Below are 20016 nucleotides of genomic sequence, written 5' to 3' on the forward strand. Positions count from 1 at the left end.
CTTGGGGAGGGAAGCAGAAGGGAGATGGAGAAAAGTTTAAACTTATGAAAGTGATTGTTGAAAACTAAAAATAAATAATTTAATTAAAAAATAAAAGTAGTTATGATAAATGGTAGGGGAAAATGGACTAATCTGATCCTCTGTCTTGCCTCTAATGAACCTTAAAATGAACATATATATCAAGTTCTAGTAAAAAATCAAAATAGAAAAGTAATGCAAATATCATAGTATCTATCTTTGATGTGTTATCCTGGTCTGTTACTAATTTCCTTTTTTTTTCAATTTTAATTAATTATTTTTTTTAGTTTTCAACATTCACTTCCACAAGATTTTGAGTTCCAAATTTTCTCCCCATTTCTCCTCTTCCCCCACTCTAAGAAGGTATGCATTCTTCCCCCAGTCTGACCTCCCTTCTTTTACCCCCTTCCCTTCTATTTTCTTATAGAGTAAGATAGATTTCTATACCCCACTGTCTATAAATCTTATTCCCAAATTGAATGTAAAAATAATTTTTAACATTTCTTTTTAAAACTTTGAGTTCCAAATTCTCTCCATTCTTCTCTCCCCACCCACCCTCATTGAGAAGGTAAACAATCTGATATAGGATATACATGGGTAGTTATGCAAAACACTTCCATAATAGTCATGTGGTGAAAGACTGTATTTCCCTCTATCCTATCCAACTCCCCTTTTATTCCCTTCTTTTCTTTGACCATCTCTCCTCAAAAGTGTTTGCTTCTAACTACCCCCTCCCCTAATCTGCCCTCCCTTCTATCATCCCTTCTTCTTTCCCTCCTACTTTCCAAAACTTGGATTTCCATATCCAATACAATGTGTATGTTATTCCCTCATTAAACCAAATCTGATGAGAGTATGATTCACTTATTCCCTCTGACCTCCCCCCCTTCTCCTCCAATGTAAAAGTTTTTTTTTCTTGCCCCTTTTATGTGAGATAATTTACCCTCATTCTACCTCTCCCTTTCTCCTCCCAGTCTATTATTCTCTCACCCCTTAATTTTATTGTTCAGATATCATCCCTACCTATTCAACTCACTCTGTGCACACTCTATGTCTCTATAGGTATACCCTCCAACTACTCTAATACTGAGAAAGGTTTTAGAAGTTACAAATATTAGCTTTCTATGTAGAAATATAAACCGTTCAACTTTAATACCTCTCTCTTGATTTCTCTTCCTTGTTTACCTAGTCATGCTTCTCTTGAGTCTTGTATTTGAAAGTCAATTTTTATTTATTTTTTTATTCAGCTCTGGTGTTTTCATCAAGAATGCTCGAAATTCTTCTATTTCATTGAATATCTGCACCCCAGCCCCCAAAGAATAATACTCAGTTTTGCTGGGTAGGCAATTCTTAGCTCGACCAGAATATCATTTCCCAAGTCCTCCATTCCCTTAATGTAGAAGTGCTAAATCCTGTGTTTTCCTGATTGTGTTTCCACAATACTTGAATTGTTTCCTTCTGACTTCTTACAATAGTTTCTCCTTGACCTGGGAACTCTAAAATTTGGCTACAATATTTCCAGGAGTTTTCCTTTTGGGATCTCTTTCAGGAAGTGATTGGTGCATTCTTGCAATTTCTATTTTACTCTCTGGTTCTGGAATATCAGAGTAGTCTTCTTTGATAAATTCTTGAAAGGTAATGTCTAGGCTCTTTTTTTTAATCATGGCTTTCAGGTAGCCCAATAATTTTTAAATGATCTCTCCTGGATCTCTTTTCCAGGTCAGTTGTTTTTACAATGAGATATTTCACATTGTCTTCTATTTTTTACATTCTATTATTTCTGTTTTATAATTTCTTGATTCCTCATAGAGTCATTATCTTCCATTTGTTCCATTCTAATTTTTAAGGAATTATTTTCTTCAGTGATCTTTGGAACTTCCTTTTTCATTTGGCCAGTTTTGTTTTTTAATGCATTCTTCTTATTGCCTTTTTGGACTTCTTTTGCCATTTGGCTTCGTCTATTTTAAGATGTTATTTTCTTCAATTTCTCATTGGGTTTCCACTTTGGGTCTCCTTTAGCAAGTTGTTGACTAAATTTTTCATGATTTTCTTGCATCACTTTCATTTCTCTCCCAAATTTTTCCTCTACTTTCTTTCCTCTTTGATTTTCTAATGTTTTTTGAGCTCTTACGTGGCCTGTGACCAATTCATATTTTTCTTGGAGGATTTGACTTTGTTGTCTTCTTCTGGTTGTATGCTTTGATCTTCTTTGTCACCAAAATAAGATTCCATAGTCTAAGATTTTTTAGGATGTTTGCCCATTTCCCCAGTCAATTCCTTGACATTTTAACTCTTTGTTAAGGTAGAATTCTGCTTCCAGTTTGGAGGATGTACAGTCCCAAACTTCAGGGGTCTTATGTAGTTGTTTTCAGAGATACTTCTAGGGACCTATATATTTTCAGTTCTTCCAAGGTCGTATGATAAAAAGTAAGGTATTTACTCTTCTCCTGGCCTGTGCTCTGGTCTGTGAGTGACCACAAGCACTCTTTTCTGCCTTGGAATTGTAAGGAGGATTCATTCTCCACCACTGCCACAAACTCTGCCACATCAACATTCCTCCTCACCCCAGGACCACCACCTAGGATTGAGATCCAGATCAAAGCAGGGCAAAGCAAGAGAATCCTTCCTCAGCACAAGCAACAAGGTCCCTGAAATCCCCCTATGATCAGTCACTCAATACCCCCACTGTCTGTGGACCAACAACTCCCAAAGCAGTAGCTGCTACCACTGCCACAGTTGCCCTGGGGTGGGGCCTGATTGCCTTCCTCTCTCACCCCAGTCCCAACAGACATTTTGTAATGACCTTCTAATTTGCCTTTGGCATTTGTGGATTGAGAAGTCTGCAAACCACCAGATCTGAGAGAGATTTTGTCCCTTGAGGCCTGCTCAAGGCTTGCTGGGTGGCCCAGTGTGTGGGGCAGTGGCCAGCCTGTGCTCCTCTCCCAGCTGGTGTAATAAACCATTCCCATCAACCTTCCAGGTTGACTTGAGCTGGAAATTGGGTTCACTGTCATTTTATAGGTTCTGTTGCTCTAGAATTTGTTTACAATCATTTTTACAGGTATTTGGAGGGGTTTGGGGAGATCTCAAGCAAGTCTCTGATTTTACTCAACTATTCTGGCTCTGCTCAATTTAACAATTTCTAAAATGTGTTAATTATGACACAGATGTTCCAGACAAGATAGAGAAAGGGATAGGAAGATATGTGGTGGGACACTGGTGGGCTCAGAGTTGAAAGGAATGGGACTGAAGGAGTGAAAAGTTGGGGTGGAAGAGGTAGAGTCATTCTTCAGAGATTCAGTATTACTGAGATTGAGAGAATAAGAAGGGTTATATACAGCATGAATGAGCAAGAGACATGCTCCCAATCAGCATATGTCCCCAGTTGGTTACAAGAGTCTGAAAGGGTTATTACCTTCATAGCATTTACAGAAACCTGAGGAGGCATAAATGGAGGGTTATGTTTTAGCCTTGTCTTGTGCCATTCAGGAGTAATGATGGCCTAAGACCATACAGCTTTTATGAGACAGAGATAAGATGTGAGCGAGTTCTTTGTAACCCCAACTCTGGCCCTCTACTCTCTCTGCTATGCTGCTTCTCACTGATGTTAATATGATTCCCAATTATAAAGAACTTACTAATAGCCAACATTCTAATCCTTATTCAGTAAATTACATGTAATAATGGCAATAAAATTTATCAGGGTATGTTATTTTTAAATTAGTCTCATGTTATTTAAATTATAATTTCTTAATATTAGCTGGCAGCATTTCAAAGAGTTGCAATTAAATTTGAACATGGTTTAGTAGTACAATTGGCTGTCTCTTTTACACTAGTAAAAACATTTCCTAACTAATAAAAAATTCTTAGCAATTGGATTAGCTACCGTAGCTAAAGTGCTAGAACAATCTGCTATTGGGACATAGTCAATAGAATCACATTAAGAGCCATCTCACACTTTATTATCTCTTGTGTGTTCCATTTTTCTAATATCTTGAATTCTGTAACAGCCTGCTTTTCTGATCACACTCTGTATCCTAAATATGACTCAAAATAATATCTTTAGAAATCTCAAAACTTTGAAAAATTGACTTCATATACTATAAAAAATAAATCTTACATTTTTTAATCAACTACATACCTCCTTCTTTTTCCCTTTTCCAAAAAGAAGCAGTAAAAAGAAAGACCCCAGTTCAAATTTTGTCTCATTTACTTACTAGTTGTGTGACCCTGGGAAAGTCATTAACTCTGTTTGCCCCAGTTTCCTCAGTTGTAAAATGGAGACAATAGCAGCATTTTCTGCATAGGGTGTGGTGAGGATCAAATAAGATAATGTTTGTAAAGCTCTTAGAACAGGGTCTATCACACAGTAGACAAAAAAATAATTGTATTCTGTTATCTTCCTTATTGTCATTCAGCTCCTAGAAAGGCACCCTAGCAGGGAAACTCTAGGTTGAAGAGTAAGGACATTTTACACTTTCTTCAGAAGATTCCAAATTGATTTCCACAATTGTCAGATCAATCTATAGCTCCTCCAGCAACAAATCTGTGTCTCTCTACAGCACTTTGTCATTTTTGCCAGTCTGTGCAGTATGAAGTCAAACATCAGAGTTGTTTTCATTTATACTTCCAGCTATTATTAGTAAGTTAGCACTTTTTCCCCTTTGGCTCTTAACACTTTGCATTTTTTGAGGATTATTTATTTACAACTGTGGACCATGTACCTATTGGGCAATGGGTATTAGTCTTACATATTTCTGTTATTTGTCTGTGTAGGTTGGACATTAGAAAATTATCATTCATCCAATGCATATTTTCCTCCTACTGGGTCACTTCCTTTCTGATGATAATTTTATTGATTTTGTTCAATTGAAACTTTTGAATTTCAGGAAATTAATATTTTCCATATGTCTTTTATCTTCTATATTTCAGCTAAGCATTCATCACCTTGCAATAGCTAAGAAAGATACTTGATTGATTTCTCTGTTTCTAATTGAAAAATCTTTAATATTTAGGTCACATATTTCTTTCAAAATTTATTTTTCTCCTCATCCTGTGCTGGTGCACAAAAATGCCAGCAGACAAAGGAAATAAAAGTGTAGTGAATGTAATTTACGGATGAGGGTATTTTACCACACTTTCTCCATGATAGTTTCTAGATAACATTCTCTTGAAAGGAAGGCCTCTGGGTGCACAGCAGGGGCTTGCAGCCTCAGAACTCCCTAATGACATTTGACAAACCCTTTTCAGATCTTCCAGAAATTTGATGCACTCCTGGTGCTCTAAGGCCATGCTCAGCTCCATCAGTTTGCCTGCAAAAGTAGTGTCCACTCCTTGGTTAGTCAGGACCATCAAGTGGTCGCTCAGGGTCCAGTCGAGGGAATGTGTGTAGAACATGTATATTGTATCCTTCCAATCTGATTGGCTGGTAGGCTGAAACCTAATTTACGGGATGGAGAAGATGTCACTCTCATAGTCTTCTTCCTGTCCAAGCTCCTCCTCTGGATAGTGGCAGTCCATCACAAGGGCTTTCTTAGTACTGTCCTTCACAACGTCCCCCATAAAGTTTGGTGTAGAGAAAATTTAAGGATCTTGCTGTTCTTGGGTTTTCTATCCCTCTGGTGGCCTGTTGTCAAAATCAGAGGGACACTGTTGTTAACATTGAATGTGACTGTGAGACTCTTGCCATCTAATCTCTGGACTGACTTGGCCTCTGTCCTTTGCACAGATAGTTCCAGACCCACCGATATTGTGGGGAGGGATTTGTCTTTCTGGATTTTCTTCTTTTAATTTCATCTGTCAGGAATTCAGCAAAGGCCTTGTTCCCCGAGGTGTGAAGCCACCTGAATGTGCATGAGCATTAGATGGGCTCACTCCAGAGAGGCTGCAGGAGGCAGAGGTGCGAGGACCCCGCATTGGCGATTCTTTCTCCCAGGAGGCCTGGGAAGACGCGGGTGGCAGTGGCGGCAGGGCGCAGTGTAGGGTAGGAGGTGGGACATAGGGCCTTGGGCCTCAGGGCACAGCAACAGGGTCAGTAGCTGCAGGGCTGTGACAAGGTCCCCTGGAGTGGGGAGGTGGGAGAGACTACAGAGACCGGAAGTAGAATTTCTTAAGGATAAATATTTAAATGTCTATTATAGGGGGAAGCTAATTGTAGCTGGTGCAACAATTGAGTTACCCCCTTTTAACTCAAGAACTCTATTCAGTTCCCTTACTGTCTGGTCCATTTTTTAATGAAGACCTCCATTTCCTGGCCAATTATTGAATATTGGGTTCTTGAGATCAATTATTTCTAAAAGTTCCTTGTCTACTCTTTTATTGATTTACTTTTCTATATTTTAACTACTTCCAAACATTATTATTATTATTTGTTCATCATATAGTTTGAGAATTAGAAATTCTATGCTTTCTAGATTCTTGCTTTTTTTCACTTTTCAGATTCGAGTTTTTTCTCTAAATGAGCTTAGTTATTATTTTGTCTTGCTATATAAAGTATGGCTTTGGTAATTTGATTAGTATAGCAGTAACCTAATACATAATTTTGGTAGTACTGATATTTTTAATATATAAACATGGATCAAATGAGCATTAAATTTGTGTAATTATTTTGTCAAGGCATATTGTAATTGTGTCTATATAACTATTGACCATGATTTGATCAATTGACTCTGGCATATTTTATCCATTGTGTAGGTACCATAATTAAGATATCTCTTTGTATTATTTTCTTTTGGATATAGAAAAGTTGACATAGGGAATTAATTTTGTAATTTACCACACTAGCAATGTGATTAAATTTGCTTAAATTCTTTGCTGAACTTCTAGAATTTTCTAAGTAAGCCATCGTGTCATTAGCAAATACAGGCGGTTTTCCCCTTGCTCTTTAAATTCTCTTCATTTTTAATTTACTTCTGGTGACTTAATGCTATTAACTTCATTTCTAGAGTTGTGTCAAATTATACCAGGGAAATGAAGCATCATTGCTTTAAAATTTTACTTATTGGGAAATTAATAGTATTAATTAATTAAGTATATATAATGCAAACTTTTGCTTTTTAGATGCATGCTTTTATGCTTTGCAGGATTTTTAGCCTAAATTATTTTTTATTTTGTCAAAGATTTTTCTCCCCACATCTATTTAATAATTAATTCTATTGTTTTCCTAGTGATAAGTCATCCTTTCATCCCTGATATAAATTTTGATCATAGTGATTAAAAAAATAATTTGCTATAATCTTTTCCCAAAGATTTCATTTAAGATTTTATAACAAAATTTATTGATTGCTATTTCTGTAGTACCATTTCTTTACTTTATCTTTCCATTATTTACTTATTAGGATAATAGGAATACCATAAAAATGGTAAAATTTTTTCTTTTTCAATTTTAGAGATTGATTTGTATGACATGATTATTGATTGAACATTAAGGTTTGTTAGAATTCTCCTGAAAATTTATCTGGTTGGGAATTATCCCTATCTTTTCCTCCTGCATCCCTCCCAATATGGGGAGCTCCCTTATATCTAATACAATTTCCTCTATTAAGAATTAGATTGAAACTCAAGGAATTGCGGAATTGAATCCTGTAAACTAAAAGGAAACAAACAAATTAATTTAAAATAAAACTAGATTAGCATCTCTTGTTGACCACTTTGTGTTTTTAGATATCTTCCATTTTTTTAAATTCCTAATTTAGAGGCATATAACCACATATAACATATGGTGAGAATTATTTTTATTTTTCACTATTGTGATTTCACCTTGTTATTTTTGTTTTGTTAATTTGATTTTATTGCATTTTTATTTTGATAAGGTTGTCCAATATTTTGTAAGATTTGTAATTTTTTTAATTCATATTTAGTGTTATCAATACTTTATCAGCTTATTAATACACAATTTAAATTTATCAATTTCTACTCTAACTTTCAGCATTTTTTGTTTTGTGATTGCTTTTTAGTTGATTTTATAATTTTAAAAATAAAATAATCAGTTCATTAATTGCATCTTTTTCTATTTTGTTAATGTATGTTTTAGAGGCACATTTTCCCCCCTGAGGATTCTTTTTGTTGCATGAGAGAAAAGTTGATATGCAATCTTCTCATTATCACTATATGACTTATTTTTTTATCCATACATTTTTCAGGATTTCTTTATTAAATATCGGTTTAGGTTGTTTTGTTTTGCTCTTTCTTTCTACCTTGTTTCCATTTTCATTTTTTTGTTGTTGTTATTTTTTGGAGGGGGGAGGCAGGGCAAGTGGGGATAAGTGACTTGCCCAAGGTAACATGGCTAGTTTTGGGTTAAGTGTCTGAGACTGTATTTGAACTCAGGTCCTCCTGACTCCAGAGCTTGTGCTGTATTCACTGTGCCACCTAGATGCCCCAGATTCCATTTTAAAATACATTGTTACCTATGAAGGGCAGGTTTAACATTTTTTTGTGGTTTTTTATTTCCTTTTATATTCATTTCTAATTTAACTCTTCTATTAGATAGCCTATTTTTATGAAGATGCTATGTGATCCTAAGAAATACATATCTACTTTAATGTACCTATTAGGAAAAGACAAAAGACTTTCAGTTCTGAATTATCCAATTGTTTGTTCAAATGTATGTGTTTGTATTTTTTTTCATTTAACTTTTTGTTAAGTTTTTTCCAGCTCTGAGAGAAGAACATTAAAGTCTCCCACTATCAATATCTTTCACAATTTAATTAACATGAATTCTGTAGCTGTCAATGTCATGCTTATGTTTGCCCATTGGTATCACTGATAAGTAAATTATATGCTCCTGGCAAGTAGCATTGTCTGTTTCCAATTAAACTTCATATTTTACCTGGTTTAGCATAAGAATAGCTTAACAAGTTAAAGTTAATTATGCTAATCATATGGAGAGCTTAACTATGATAAGAATTTAATATTTCCTAATAGTAAAATTTGAAAACTTTACTCTAAATCATCCAATCACACTACATTGAATCTTCACACTTTAAAACAATTTTAAAGACATGCATTGAAAGGGCAATTTGGATAAAATAATTTTAGTTAAAAATGGTGGTAAATAGTGCTACTTCTTTACTCATTTTAGTTTTTATTATTTCATCTTTTCATAAGTGAAAAAAATAGTATTTCTAGGTGAAAGTTGTTTAAATGACCTAAAGTATGTATTTTTAGATGTGAATCTTTAAACCTTTAATATGTATTTCAGGTTTCATAAAGCACTGAGGAAGGCAGATGGGAAAAGACATAAAAGTTGTTCACATTTTAATTTGCACTAAATCTAATAATGTGTGTCATTTTTCTACTACTTCTAAATTAATTCATTGCTCATTTGTTTCAGAATGAGTTGAAACTCCTGATACAGTAAAATGATGAATTGGATTCACTGAAAAGGTCTTTTGTATTTTCTCTAAAATGTAATACAAAGGAATATGATAGGCAAGGCATATATACCAGATTTTTTAAAAAATAAAAATGTGCAACAAATCAGATTATACTTTAAAATTTATATATATATAAAAGAAAGAAATAGAAAAGAATGCAAAAAGGGAAGACAAAAGAAGAAATAAAAAGTAAGGAAGGAATGAGGGAAGGAAGAAAAGAATGAAAGGAGAAAGGAAGGAAAGAAAAGTAAGGCAGAAAGTAAATAAGGAACAAAAGAAGGAGGGAAGAAAAATGAAAGAAAAGAAAGGAGGAATGAAAAAATGAAGAGAGAGCTAAAAGAAAGAGGAAGAAAAAAGAGAAAATGGAAAAATTGCCATTTTGTGGAGTTGCATGAAATCTAAAACTTTCACGATATTATGTGATTCACATTGGAACCTCCTAATAAAGCATGACATATTAACAGAAGAAATATGAGACAACTAATGGATTTTTTAAAAATCCACATAAAAACTCATATTTCAAAACATTTTTTTTTGTGTTCAACAAGGGACTTTCAGCTCTCATAATCCTTTTTATTAAAATTACTTAGTTCAACTTTACCTTTTCATGTGCAAAGGTAATTTCAATGCATACTTCAATATGTGGCAGAAGGGCAACTTTAATATCCCCTGACAAAAGAAAATAATGGGCAGGCATATTCATGACATAATTCATATTCCTGCCCTTTCTACCACTGCCCATGATTTTTCCACAGGCACAAAAATCTGTCCTGGTTCTTTCAGGCAACCAAAGTAATACATGCATATCTTAGCCTAAAACCTAACAATGTGGCTATATTTCCTCTATATGAAAATATATATGATCATGAAAGTATTTATCTTTTTTTTTAAGCAATTGGGGTTGAGTAACTTGTTCAGGGTTACACGGCCAGTTATTTCTGGGTGTGGTGCTAAGTATCTGAGCCCGGATTTGATCCCCAGGTCATCCCAACACTAGAGCCGGTGCTCTTACTCGCTGAGCCACCTGGCCGCCCCTGAAAGTATTTGTCTTTAAGCAATAAAATCATTCAGGCATTATTTAAGTTGTATATATTCACTAACATGAATATTCATATTTCATAATAAAACAAAGTAGACATAATGAAACACACACATAGAGTATCTTCCAAAGCTAGTATGAATTCATGAAAAGCATTTCTTGGGGTGTGGAGTCAAGATGGGAGAGAAAAGCAACTCATCTGAACTCTCCCAAATTCTCCTCTGAACAACTTTACAATAATGCCTCACAGTGATATCTAGAGTGGCAGGACCAATAAAAGGATGGAGGAAAATAATTTTACAGCCCCCCCCCCCAATGTTAGAAGGTTGGCAGAAAAGTTCTGTAGCAGTGTGGGGGTGGGGAATGGAGAATAGAGTGCAGTTCAGAGCAGGCAATGCCCTGGCAAGACCTCAGCAAGCCATCAGCAGACCTTGGGGACAACTGAATCAGCAACAATGACTTCTGAAGCTCTTAGCCTGCAGATGGTAAGGGGATTAGACAGCTGGTGAGAGGGAGATTGCAGGAGTCCTTTTGCTGGCACTGCGATCAGGACTCAGTTACATTACCCATGCATGGACCTAGATTGCAGTACTGGGTAACAGTCCTGGGTTGCATTCACAGGCTAGGGAGCATTAGCACAGCAGAATTTGTAGCAGCGGGGTAGTGAGGATCCCAGACAAAGTTCCAGCACAGAAAAGAGTGCTTGTTATCACTCAGAGAGTGTAGCACAGCCGAGAAAAGTAGTAAACACACTCCTCTTTACATCATACCTCCTTAGAAGAATTGAAAATTTGTAGAGCCAACTGTCCTAGAATAAGCTTAAAAATAGCTGCACAAGAACCCTGAATTTCAGGCCAGTGTCCTTTCCTCCCTGAGAGCAGAGCATAACTTTAAAATAAAGTTGTCAATAAATATACCAGAAAATGAGCAAACATCAACAAAAAAAGAACCTGTTCATAGAACATAATTATGATGAGAAGTTAGATCAAAACACAAACTCAGAAGAATACCATAAACTCAAAACTGCTACATCTAAAGCCTCAAAGAAAAACTCGAATTGATCTCAGGATCAAAAGGAATTTCTGGAAGAATTCAAAAAGGATTTTGAAAATCAAATAAAAGAGATAAAGAAAAAATAAGAAATGAGAGTTATTCAAGAATTTAATGAAAATGAGTCAACAGTTTAGCAAAGGAGATACACAAAAAATACTTGGGGGTGGAGACAAGATGGCAGAGTAAAAGGAGGAACTAATTTGAGCTCATCCTCAGTTACCTCCAACACCTATAAAAATGACTCTAAACAAATTTTAGAACTATAGAATGCAGAAAATGACAGAATGATACAAATTTTCAGATGAAGTTAGCCTTGCAGGCAGAACAGGAAGGGTCTAGCACACCAGACTGGGAGTGGAGCACAGACTTCTGTGGGCCACGCTGGTACAGACCAGCAGCATACACCAGCCAGAGCAGATATGAGTGGATTGAATCACTGGTAGCTGTGGAGATTTCCAGACTTCTAAACCCATAAAATGTCAAAGAGAAACTAAAAGTTCAGTGGGGAAAATATGTTGGACCTGGGTGAGAGAAAAGCACAGTCTAGCCTCTTTCCTAGGGTTGATGGAAGTGACAGAAACTGCAGGAGTGGGGTGACTGCTTCTGGAGTTGCAGACCCACAGATAGTGGAAGGACGAAGTGTCTGACCAAAGGGCATTGGCAGGAATCTATTTGTTGGTGAGGCAAGGTGTTTTTGCTTTGCCCTGCTTGTATCTGGGTTTCAGTATTGAGTGGTCATCCTGGGGTGAGGAGGAGAGCTGGCATAGCAGAGTTTGTTGAGGCTTTGGAGAGGCAGTCCTACTCACAGGTCTGAGCCAGGTGCCTAGAATAGGCTCAAACTACAGCTGTTCAAAACTCCAGAAATTTGGGACACAACACTATGCATTTTGGAAGAAAACTTCTAACTTGGCAAAGGGCACAAAAGCCAAGTTATTGGCTGACAAGATGAGCAAACAGAGGAAGAGAAATCAGGCTATAGAATCATTCTTTGATGACAAAGGTGCTCAAAACATAGAAGGATAAGATGACAACAAAGTCAAAATTCCTTCATCAAAAACCTCCAAGGAAAATATGAATTGGTCACTGTGATAGTAATGGCAATTAAAGATTCCCCTGTATTGGCTTGGTTTTCAAATTGATTGTGTTAAAACTCAGAGTTTGTTAATCCCACCTGTGGGATGGGCTTGTTGATGTGAAAAGAAAGTCCTGAAGTGGGAGGAGCTGGTGAGGTAGATTTGGAGAGACACTAGAGAGAGGCGGAAGATCTTTTTGGAAGCAGCACCTCGTGGAGAGAGAGAGAGACTAAGAGAATTGCTGGTGGCCGCTTTGAATTGCCCTGGACTTTTGAGACCTGCCCCCTGAGCTGCCAAGGACTGAGGAGACATGGCTGTTTTGCTGGTACTTTGTCTGTCTGTTTTGATGTTATTTTGCCAGATTTGTCCACTGGTGAAAGACTGTCCTTTTGTTGAAGAAGTCCTGGAACCTGGCTGTTCGCTAAGAAGGCCTGAGACTGTCCTGCAGACAGAGAGTGAATACTGTCCACTGGTGAGGGACAGTACTGTTGTTGCAGGGGTCTGGAGACTGTCCTGCAGACAGAGTGAATACTGTCCACTGGTGAGGGACAGTGCTGTTGTTGCAGGGGTCTGGGAGCCTTTCTGTTGGTTCAGAAGCCCTGAAGAAGGATTTTCTTGTTGTATGTTTACAGAAATCCTGGGAGAGGGCTTTGCTAATGTGTTCAGGGGTTCTAGGACTGTTCTACAGACAGAGGATAAATTCATGAAGGGACTGGCAATGTATCTTATGGCCTTGCTAAGCCTTGTCTCCCCAGGAACTAAGATTGCTGAGAACTTGCCTCGTGTCAAGATGAAGAAAAGACCGCCATTTGGGTATTAAGTGCTGTGTTTAAACTTGATGTAACTCTGGGGTAGATTCAATTGTGATCCTGGGGGTGGGGAACTTTTGACCTTATTGTGCTCTGTGATTGACAAATGAAGGTACTTTACCTATGTTTGGAAACTAATCTCCATTTGAGAAGAGGGGTTTTGTGGTGGACTTAATTAAGGTATAGCCTAGGGATGGAGTAGTATTTAGAACAGGGACTTTGTAATTGATTGAATGATTGGAAGATCCTGGGGTGGGGTAGTACTTGGAGATTATTTAATCACACTTAGTAAATGCTGTATTTTGAATGATGTCATGTTTTGATCTTCTCTGTTCTGGGTTTGTTACTGAATAAAATAGAGAGCACCTATGCTGGTATTTTGAACCTGGGAAGTTGCCTTTGCTTGGTATTACATTACAGTCACAGGTCATGGAGTAAATCAAAAAGGATTTTGAAAACCAAGTAAGAGAAGTGGAAGAAAAACTGGGAAGAGAAATGAAATTGATGCGAGAAAATCATGAAAAATGAGTCAACAGCTTGCCAAAGGAGGCCACTCAAAAAATACTGAAGAAAATAACATCTTAAAAATAGAATAACTAGGGGCAGCTAGATGGTGCAGTGAATAGAGCACTGGCCCTGGAGTCAGGAAGACTTGAGTTCAAATCCAGCATTAGACACTTAACACTTCCTAGCCATGTGACCTTGGGGAAGTCCCTTTACCCCAATTGCCCTGCCTTCCCCCTCCAAAAAAAAAAAGAAAAGAAAAAATATAATAACTCAAATGGCAAAAGAGGTCCTGAAAGGGAATGAGAAGAAGAATACTTTAAAATTAGAATTGACAAAATGGAAAAGGAATTCCAAAAGCTCACTGAAGAAAACAATTCCTTCAAAATTAGATTGGAGCAAAGGAAAGCTAATGACTTTATGAGAAATCAAGATATTATAAAACTGATCCAAAAAATAAAAAAAAATAAAAGGCAATGTGAAATATGTCTTTGGAAAAACCACTGACCTGGAAAATAGATCCAAGAGATATAACTGAAAAAACTACTGGACTCCCTGAAAGCCATGATCTAAAAAGGAACCTAGACATCATCTTTCATCAAATTATCAAGAAAATCTTCCCTGAAATTCTAGAACCAGAGGATAAAAGAGAAATTGAAAGAATTTGCCAATTGTCTGTAGAAAAAGATCACCAAAAGAAAACTCATAGGAATATTATAGCCAAATTCCAGTTTTACCAAGTCAAGGAGAAAATATTACAAGCAGGCAGGAAGAAATAATTTGAATATTTTGGAAACACAATCAGGATAACACAAGTTCTTGCAGCTTCTACATTAAGGGATAGAAGGACTAGGAATGTAATATTCTGGAGGTCAAAGAAGCTAGGATTAAAAGCAAGAATCAACTACCCTACAAAACTGAGTATAATACTTTGGGGAAATATGAATATTCAATGAAATAGAGGATTTTCAAGCGTTCTTGATGAAAAGACCAGAGCCAAACAGAAAATTTGACTTTCAAATACAAAAAGCAAGATAGACATGAAAAGGTAAAGAAGAAAGAGAAATCATTAAAAACTTATTAAAGTTGAATTGTTTACATTCCTACACAGAAAGATGATATTGTTAACTCATGAGACTTTTCTCAGTACGAGGATAGTTGAGGGAATATATATGTGTGTGTTTATACATACGTATATATATAAATATACACACAGACACATATGTATGTATATGTCTAATATGTATTGCACATGTGTGTATGTATATGTATAGGTGGGTGTATGTATATATGTGTGTGTTTATGTGTATATGTGTGTATATGTATATATAGACAGGGGGCACAGAGTGAGTTGAATATGAAGGGATGATATAAAAAAATAAAATTAAGATGTGAGAGAGGAATGTATTGGTAGAAGGAGAAAGAGAGAGATAGAATAGGGTAAATTATCTCACATAAAAGAGACAAGAGAAAGCTATTACAATGGAGGGGAAGCCAAGGGAGGTGAAAGGGAATAAGTTACTCTCATTGGATTTGACTTAAGTAGGCAATAACACACTCACTTGGGTATCTTACACTACAGGAAAATAGGGGCCAAGGATGATAAAAGGAAGGGCATATTGGGGAAAGAAGCAAACATTTTTGAAAAGGAACAGGATCAAAGGAGAAAATAGAATAAATGGAGAGGCAGGATAGGTTGGACGGAAATATAGTCTTTCACAATATGACTACTTTGAAAATGTTTTGCATAACTACACATGCATATCCTATATTGAATTTCTTGTCTTCCCAGTGGGGGCGGGTGAGAAGAGAAGGGAGAGAATCTGGAACTCAAAGTTTTTGAAAACAAATGTTAAAAAAGTGTTCTTACAGGCAACTGGGAAATAAGATATACAAGTAATGGGGTATAGAAATCCATCTTGCCCTACAAGAAAGTAAGGGGGAAGGGGCAAAGGGGAGGGATGGGGAGGATATAAGAGAATACAGACTGGGAAAAGGGGTAATCAGTGTGATTGCCATCTTGGAGTGTGGTGTAGGGGACAGATGGGGAGAAAATTTGGAACTCAAAATCTTGTGGAAATGAATGTTGAAAATCAAAAATAAATAAATAAATTCTGGAAGAAAAAAAATGCTGAAGAAAACAATGCCTTAAAAAAAAGAACATACCATATGGTTAAAGAGGCACAAAAAATCCACTGAAGAAAAGAACTCCTTTGAAAGTAAAATTAAACCAATGGAAAAAGGTGTATAAAATTCACTGAAAAACAGAACTTCTTAAAAAGTAGAATTGAGCAGGTGGGAACAAAAATTCCTTTGGGCAACAAGAAACAACTAATCAAAATAAAAATAATGTTAACATATCAAAAAAATGAAATATCTGTCTAGAAAAGAAACTGACCTGGAAAATTGATCCAGGAGAAATAATTTAAATATTGTTGGACTTTCAAGTGAAAGCCATGATCATAAAAAGAGGCTAGATATCATCTTTCAAGAAATTATCATGGAAAACTATCCTTATATTCTAGGAGAATCAGAAGGCATAATAGAAGTTGAAAGAATTCATCTATCACCTCTTGAAAGAGATCACAAAATGAAAAATTCTGGGAATATTTTAACTGAATTCCAGACTCACAGATCAAGGAGAAAATATTGCAAGCAGCCAGAAAAAATTAAAATATTCTTCAGTCACAATCAGGATAATACAAGATTTAGCAAATTCTATAATAAAGAATCAGAGTGTTCAGAATATGATATTCCAGAAGGTGAAGGAGATAGGATTACAGCTAAGAATCACCAATCCACAAAAAATGAGCATTTTTTCATGGAAAAAATGGATATTTAACAAAATAGTGGAGTTTCAAATATTGCTGATGAAAAAAACAGAACTAATTTAAAAATTTGATTCTCAAGAGAAGCATTAAAGGTAAACAGGAAAGAGAAATCATAAGGAATTCAAGAAGGTTAACCTGTTTACTTTCCTATATAGGAAAATGGTGGTTGTGACTCCTAAGAAATTTATTATTATTAGGGGCAGTTTGAAGGTGTCTACATGAACAGAGGACATGGGTGTGAATTGAAAATGACTGGTTAATTTGTAAAAAAAATTAAATTAATGTGTTAGAGAGAATGCACAATGAGAAGGGGTAAGAAGAGGTAAAATGGCATAAATTATCTCACATCAAAGTGGTGTGAAAGCCACTTTTACAATGGAAGAGAAAATGAGAGTAGTGGGAGAAAGCACTTGAACCTTACTTTCATTAGAATTGGCTCAATGAGGGAATGGCATACACATTCAGGTTGATATAGTAATCTATCTTAAGCTACAGGAAAGTAGGAGGAGAAGGGAATAAGAAAAGGTGTAGGGAAGAGCATGGGTGATAGAAAAAAGATTGGAAGTGGCGGTAGTCAAAAGCAAAAATACTTCTGAGACTGGATGGTGCAAGGAGAATGAGAGAAGTCTAAATGGGTTGGCCTTTTGACTGCATCCAAGTTTTACAGAACAAATCTTTTTATTGAGATGTGTTCTGTGAAGTATGGATTCAGTTAAAGGGAAGCACTTGAGGAGCTACAGGGCACACTCTACCTAATGCTTGTGTTTTAGATTTCCCTGATTTGAATGTTTATGCTAAATTATATATACCTCAAAGGATCTTTCCTGGTAACTGCCGCCTCTACAAAACTTCTTAACATGTACTTTCTGTGGTGGTACTCTTTTTTTCCTGTATTTAATGTAAATCTCCCAGAAACTAGACAGGGAGCCACACTTTTTTTCTGACTGTTTCCTTTACCAAATGATTAAATAAAATTATTTCTAAAATTATTTCAGGTATTGGGGATGGCTCTTGTGACTAACAATATGTACTCATATATATATATATATATATGTGTGTGTGTGTGTGTGTGTATATATATACACACAGACACACACACATACATACGTGTGTGTATAATATGTTGGGATGGTTCTTGTGATTAGCTATATACACATGTGTATGTGTGCATGTATGTATGTGTATGTATGTATACATGTATGTATGAGCAAGGTTGACATGAAAGTAGAACATCTAAACTGATTAATTCAAAGTAGGTGAGGCAGTCTCAGAGTTATCTGCAAGAAATTTCTAACAAATATTTAAAGAATATCTGAATCATATTATATGAATTCTTTACAAAAAAATAGAGATAGCTGATAGCTTATGTAATGACAATGAAATTTGCAGATCCCTTTGTATTAGAAAGCTACAAGGCACTTAGCACCTAGTTTCAAATTAAGCCTCTGTTAAAGAAACACAAGGAATGAACCCCTGTTGCTGACATAACACGAAGGAACTGAACAGGGAGGAGCCATACCATATTTAAGGAACAGCAAAAGCTGAACAGTCAGACTTCTTGGGATGAGCACCTGAAGGCTGGGCTGCTACTGCTAGACTGGAATTTCTATGGAGAAAGTGATTTTGATTATGAGAATGGGAGAATGTGATTTTGATTTTGAGAATGAAGCTGCTGAAGACTTTGAGGTCCAGCTGGTGATGCTGAGGCTGCTGAGGATTTCCAAGGGCCAGCTGAAGACTGAGGAAGCATGACTGTGGTGCCAGTATTTTGTAAAATACTGTGGCTTTGTTAATGTGTATGTATATTCTTGTGGCTTTGTTGAGCCTTATCTTCCCAGGAACAGATACTATGGGGGATTTGGGATCAGCTGGACACTGTGAGCTTCAATACAGATCTTCAATACAGAGTTCCTCTGCATGGAGAACTGGACAAGGAATTGGGAGCTGTCTGCCTTTTAACTCAGGTGGCAGTTGGTTAGATTTGGGTAGGAGATGGGACCATGTGCCTCAAGTCAAGATCAAAAGACCTCTCTGTGGGTACTGAGTAGTGATGCAATTGCGATTTACTTGTGACCAAGGGGTGGATGGCCTGTGTATTTTTCAATACCCCTTAAGAGGGTACTGAGTAGTGAATGATGACTGATTAGTGATTGATGATTGAATTGTGACTGATGACTGAATGGTGATTGATTTGTAACTTAGTGTGCACCATGGGTGGAAGACTTTGACCTTTTGTACTTTGTGATTGAATGATTAAGTTATTAAGTGATATATTGAATAAGTGATTGTACTATGTTCAAAATTACATGACCACTTTGGTGAAAACTATATGGCCATTTTAGTGATAAGTGGTTGACTTATTATGTCATTGTGAATGATATATTTTGATTTTCTGTGATAAGCTATAATATTGTGAATGCTGTACCTTGATTTTCTGTGAATGTTTTACTCTGATTTGTCACTGAATAAATAGAGAGCTCACTATATTATGTAATCAGAACCTTGAAAGCTGTTCACAGCAGGAGTCCTCTGGAAAGCTGCTCATGTGTGGCTTTACACCTTACCAAACTCTTTTTATGGAAGAACCCAAGCATAGAAAGATAATTATATGACATACCACTAATGGAAAAGTTGTGCAAAAATATTAAAGAAGATATGCCAATATGAATTGTTTTGGATTTAATTTAATTTTCTTTCTTCTTTCTTTCTTTTTTTTTTTTTACAAAATCCATTATAATTGGCCTGAATTTTTACCAAGAATAGAGGAACCACTTCATATTAGGAAAAAGCATAAAAATATGAAGTAATAGTAATTTAAAAAGTAAAAGCAAAAGGTTTATAAAATTTCCTCATGCAATGCAACAATCATTTACTTTTTTTTCTTAAAGGAACAGGATTAAGCAGACTTTCTCTTATGATGATGCATAGTAGTTACTGAAAAGCAAAAACAGATATCATTTGAAATGGAGAAATACTAGAAGCTTTCCCAACAAAATCAGGGGTAAAGAAAGGATATCCATTGTCTATTTTTCTGATATAGCAATGTTAGATATATCAATAAGAATGATCGGAGGAAGGAAGCATTTATTACATGTTGAATATGTGGTAAGTACTGTACTAAGTAATTTAAAAATCCTTACAACATCCCTGGGAGTTAAAGTAGTAATTAAAATATTTGGCAACTAAGTGGCTATAGGGGGTGAACGAAACTGAGGAATTGAGGATAACACCAATTTTATGAATCTGGGTAATTGGAAACTGGGAAGGTATATGTAAGAGACAGGATTTGAACACATGTCTTCTGACTTCAAG

The 20016-nt window shown here is 36.0% G+C and overlaps 1 protein-coding gene and 1 pseudogene across 1 annotated transcript in view; both read right to left on the bottom strand.

Moving 5' to 3' along the window:
* The window catches only part of MYO16 (myosin XVI), an 871975-nt gene that overhangs the window by 817948 nt on the left and 34011 nt on the right, over nucleotides 1-20016 (bottom strand). The window lies entirely within an intron of this gene.
* LOC138165607 (complement component 1 Q subcomponent-binding protein, mitochondrial pseudogene) lies at nucleotides 5131-6862 on the bottom strand (annotated as a pseudogene).

Source organism: Petaurus breviceps, unplaced genomic scaffold (assembly GCF_028583685.1).
Source record: "Petaurus breviceps papuanus isolate PSGF00001 unplaced genomic scaffold, PetGlider_PUasm1.0 214, whole genome shotgun sequence".
In the NCBI taxonomy this organism is placed as follows: domain Eukaryota; kingdom Metazoa; phylum Chordata; class Mammalia; order Diprotodontia; family Petauridae; genus Petaurus; species Petaurus breviceps.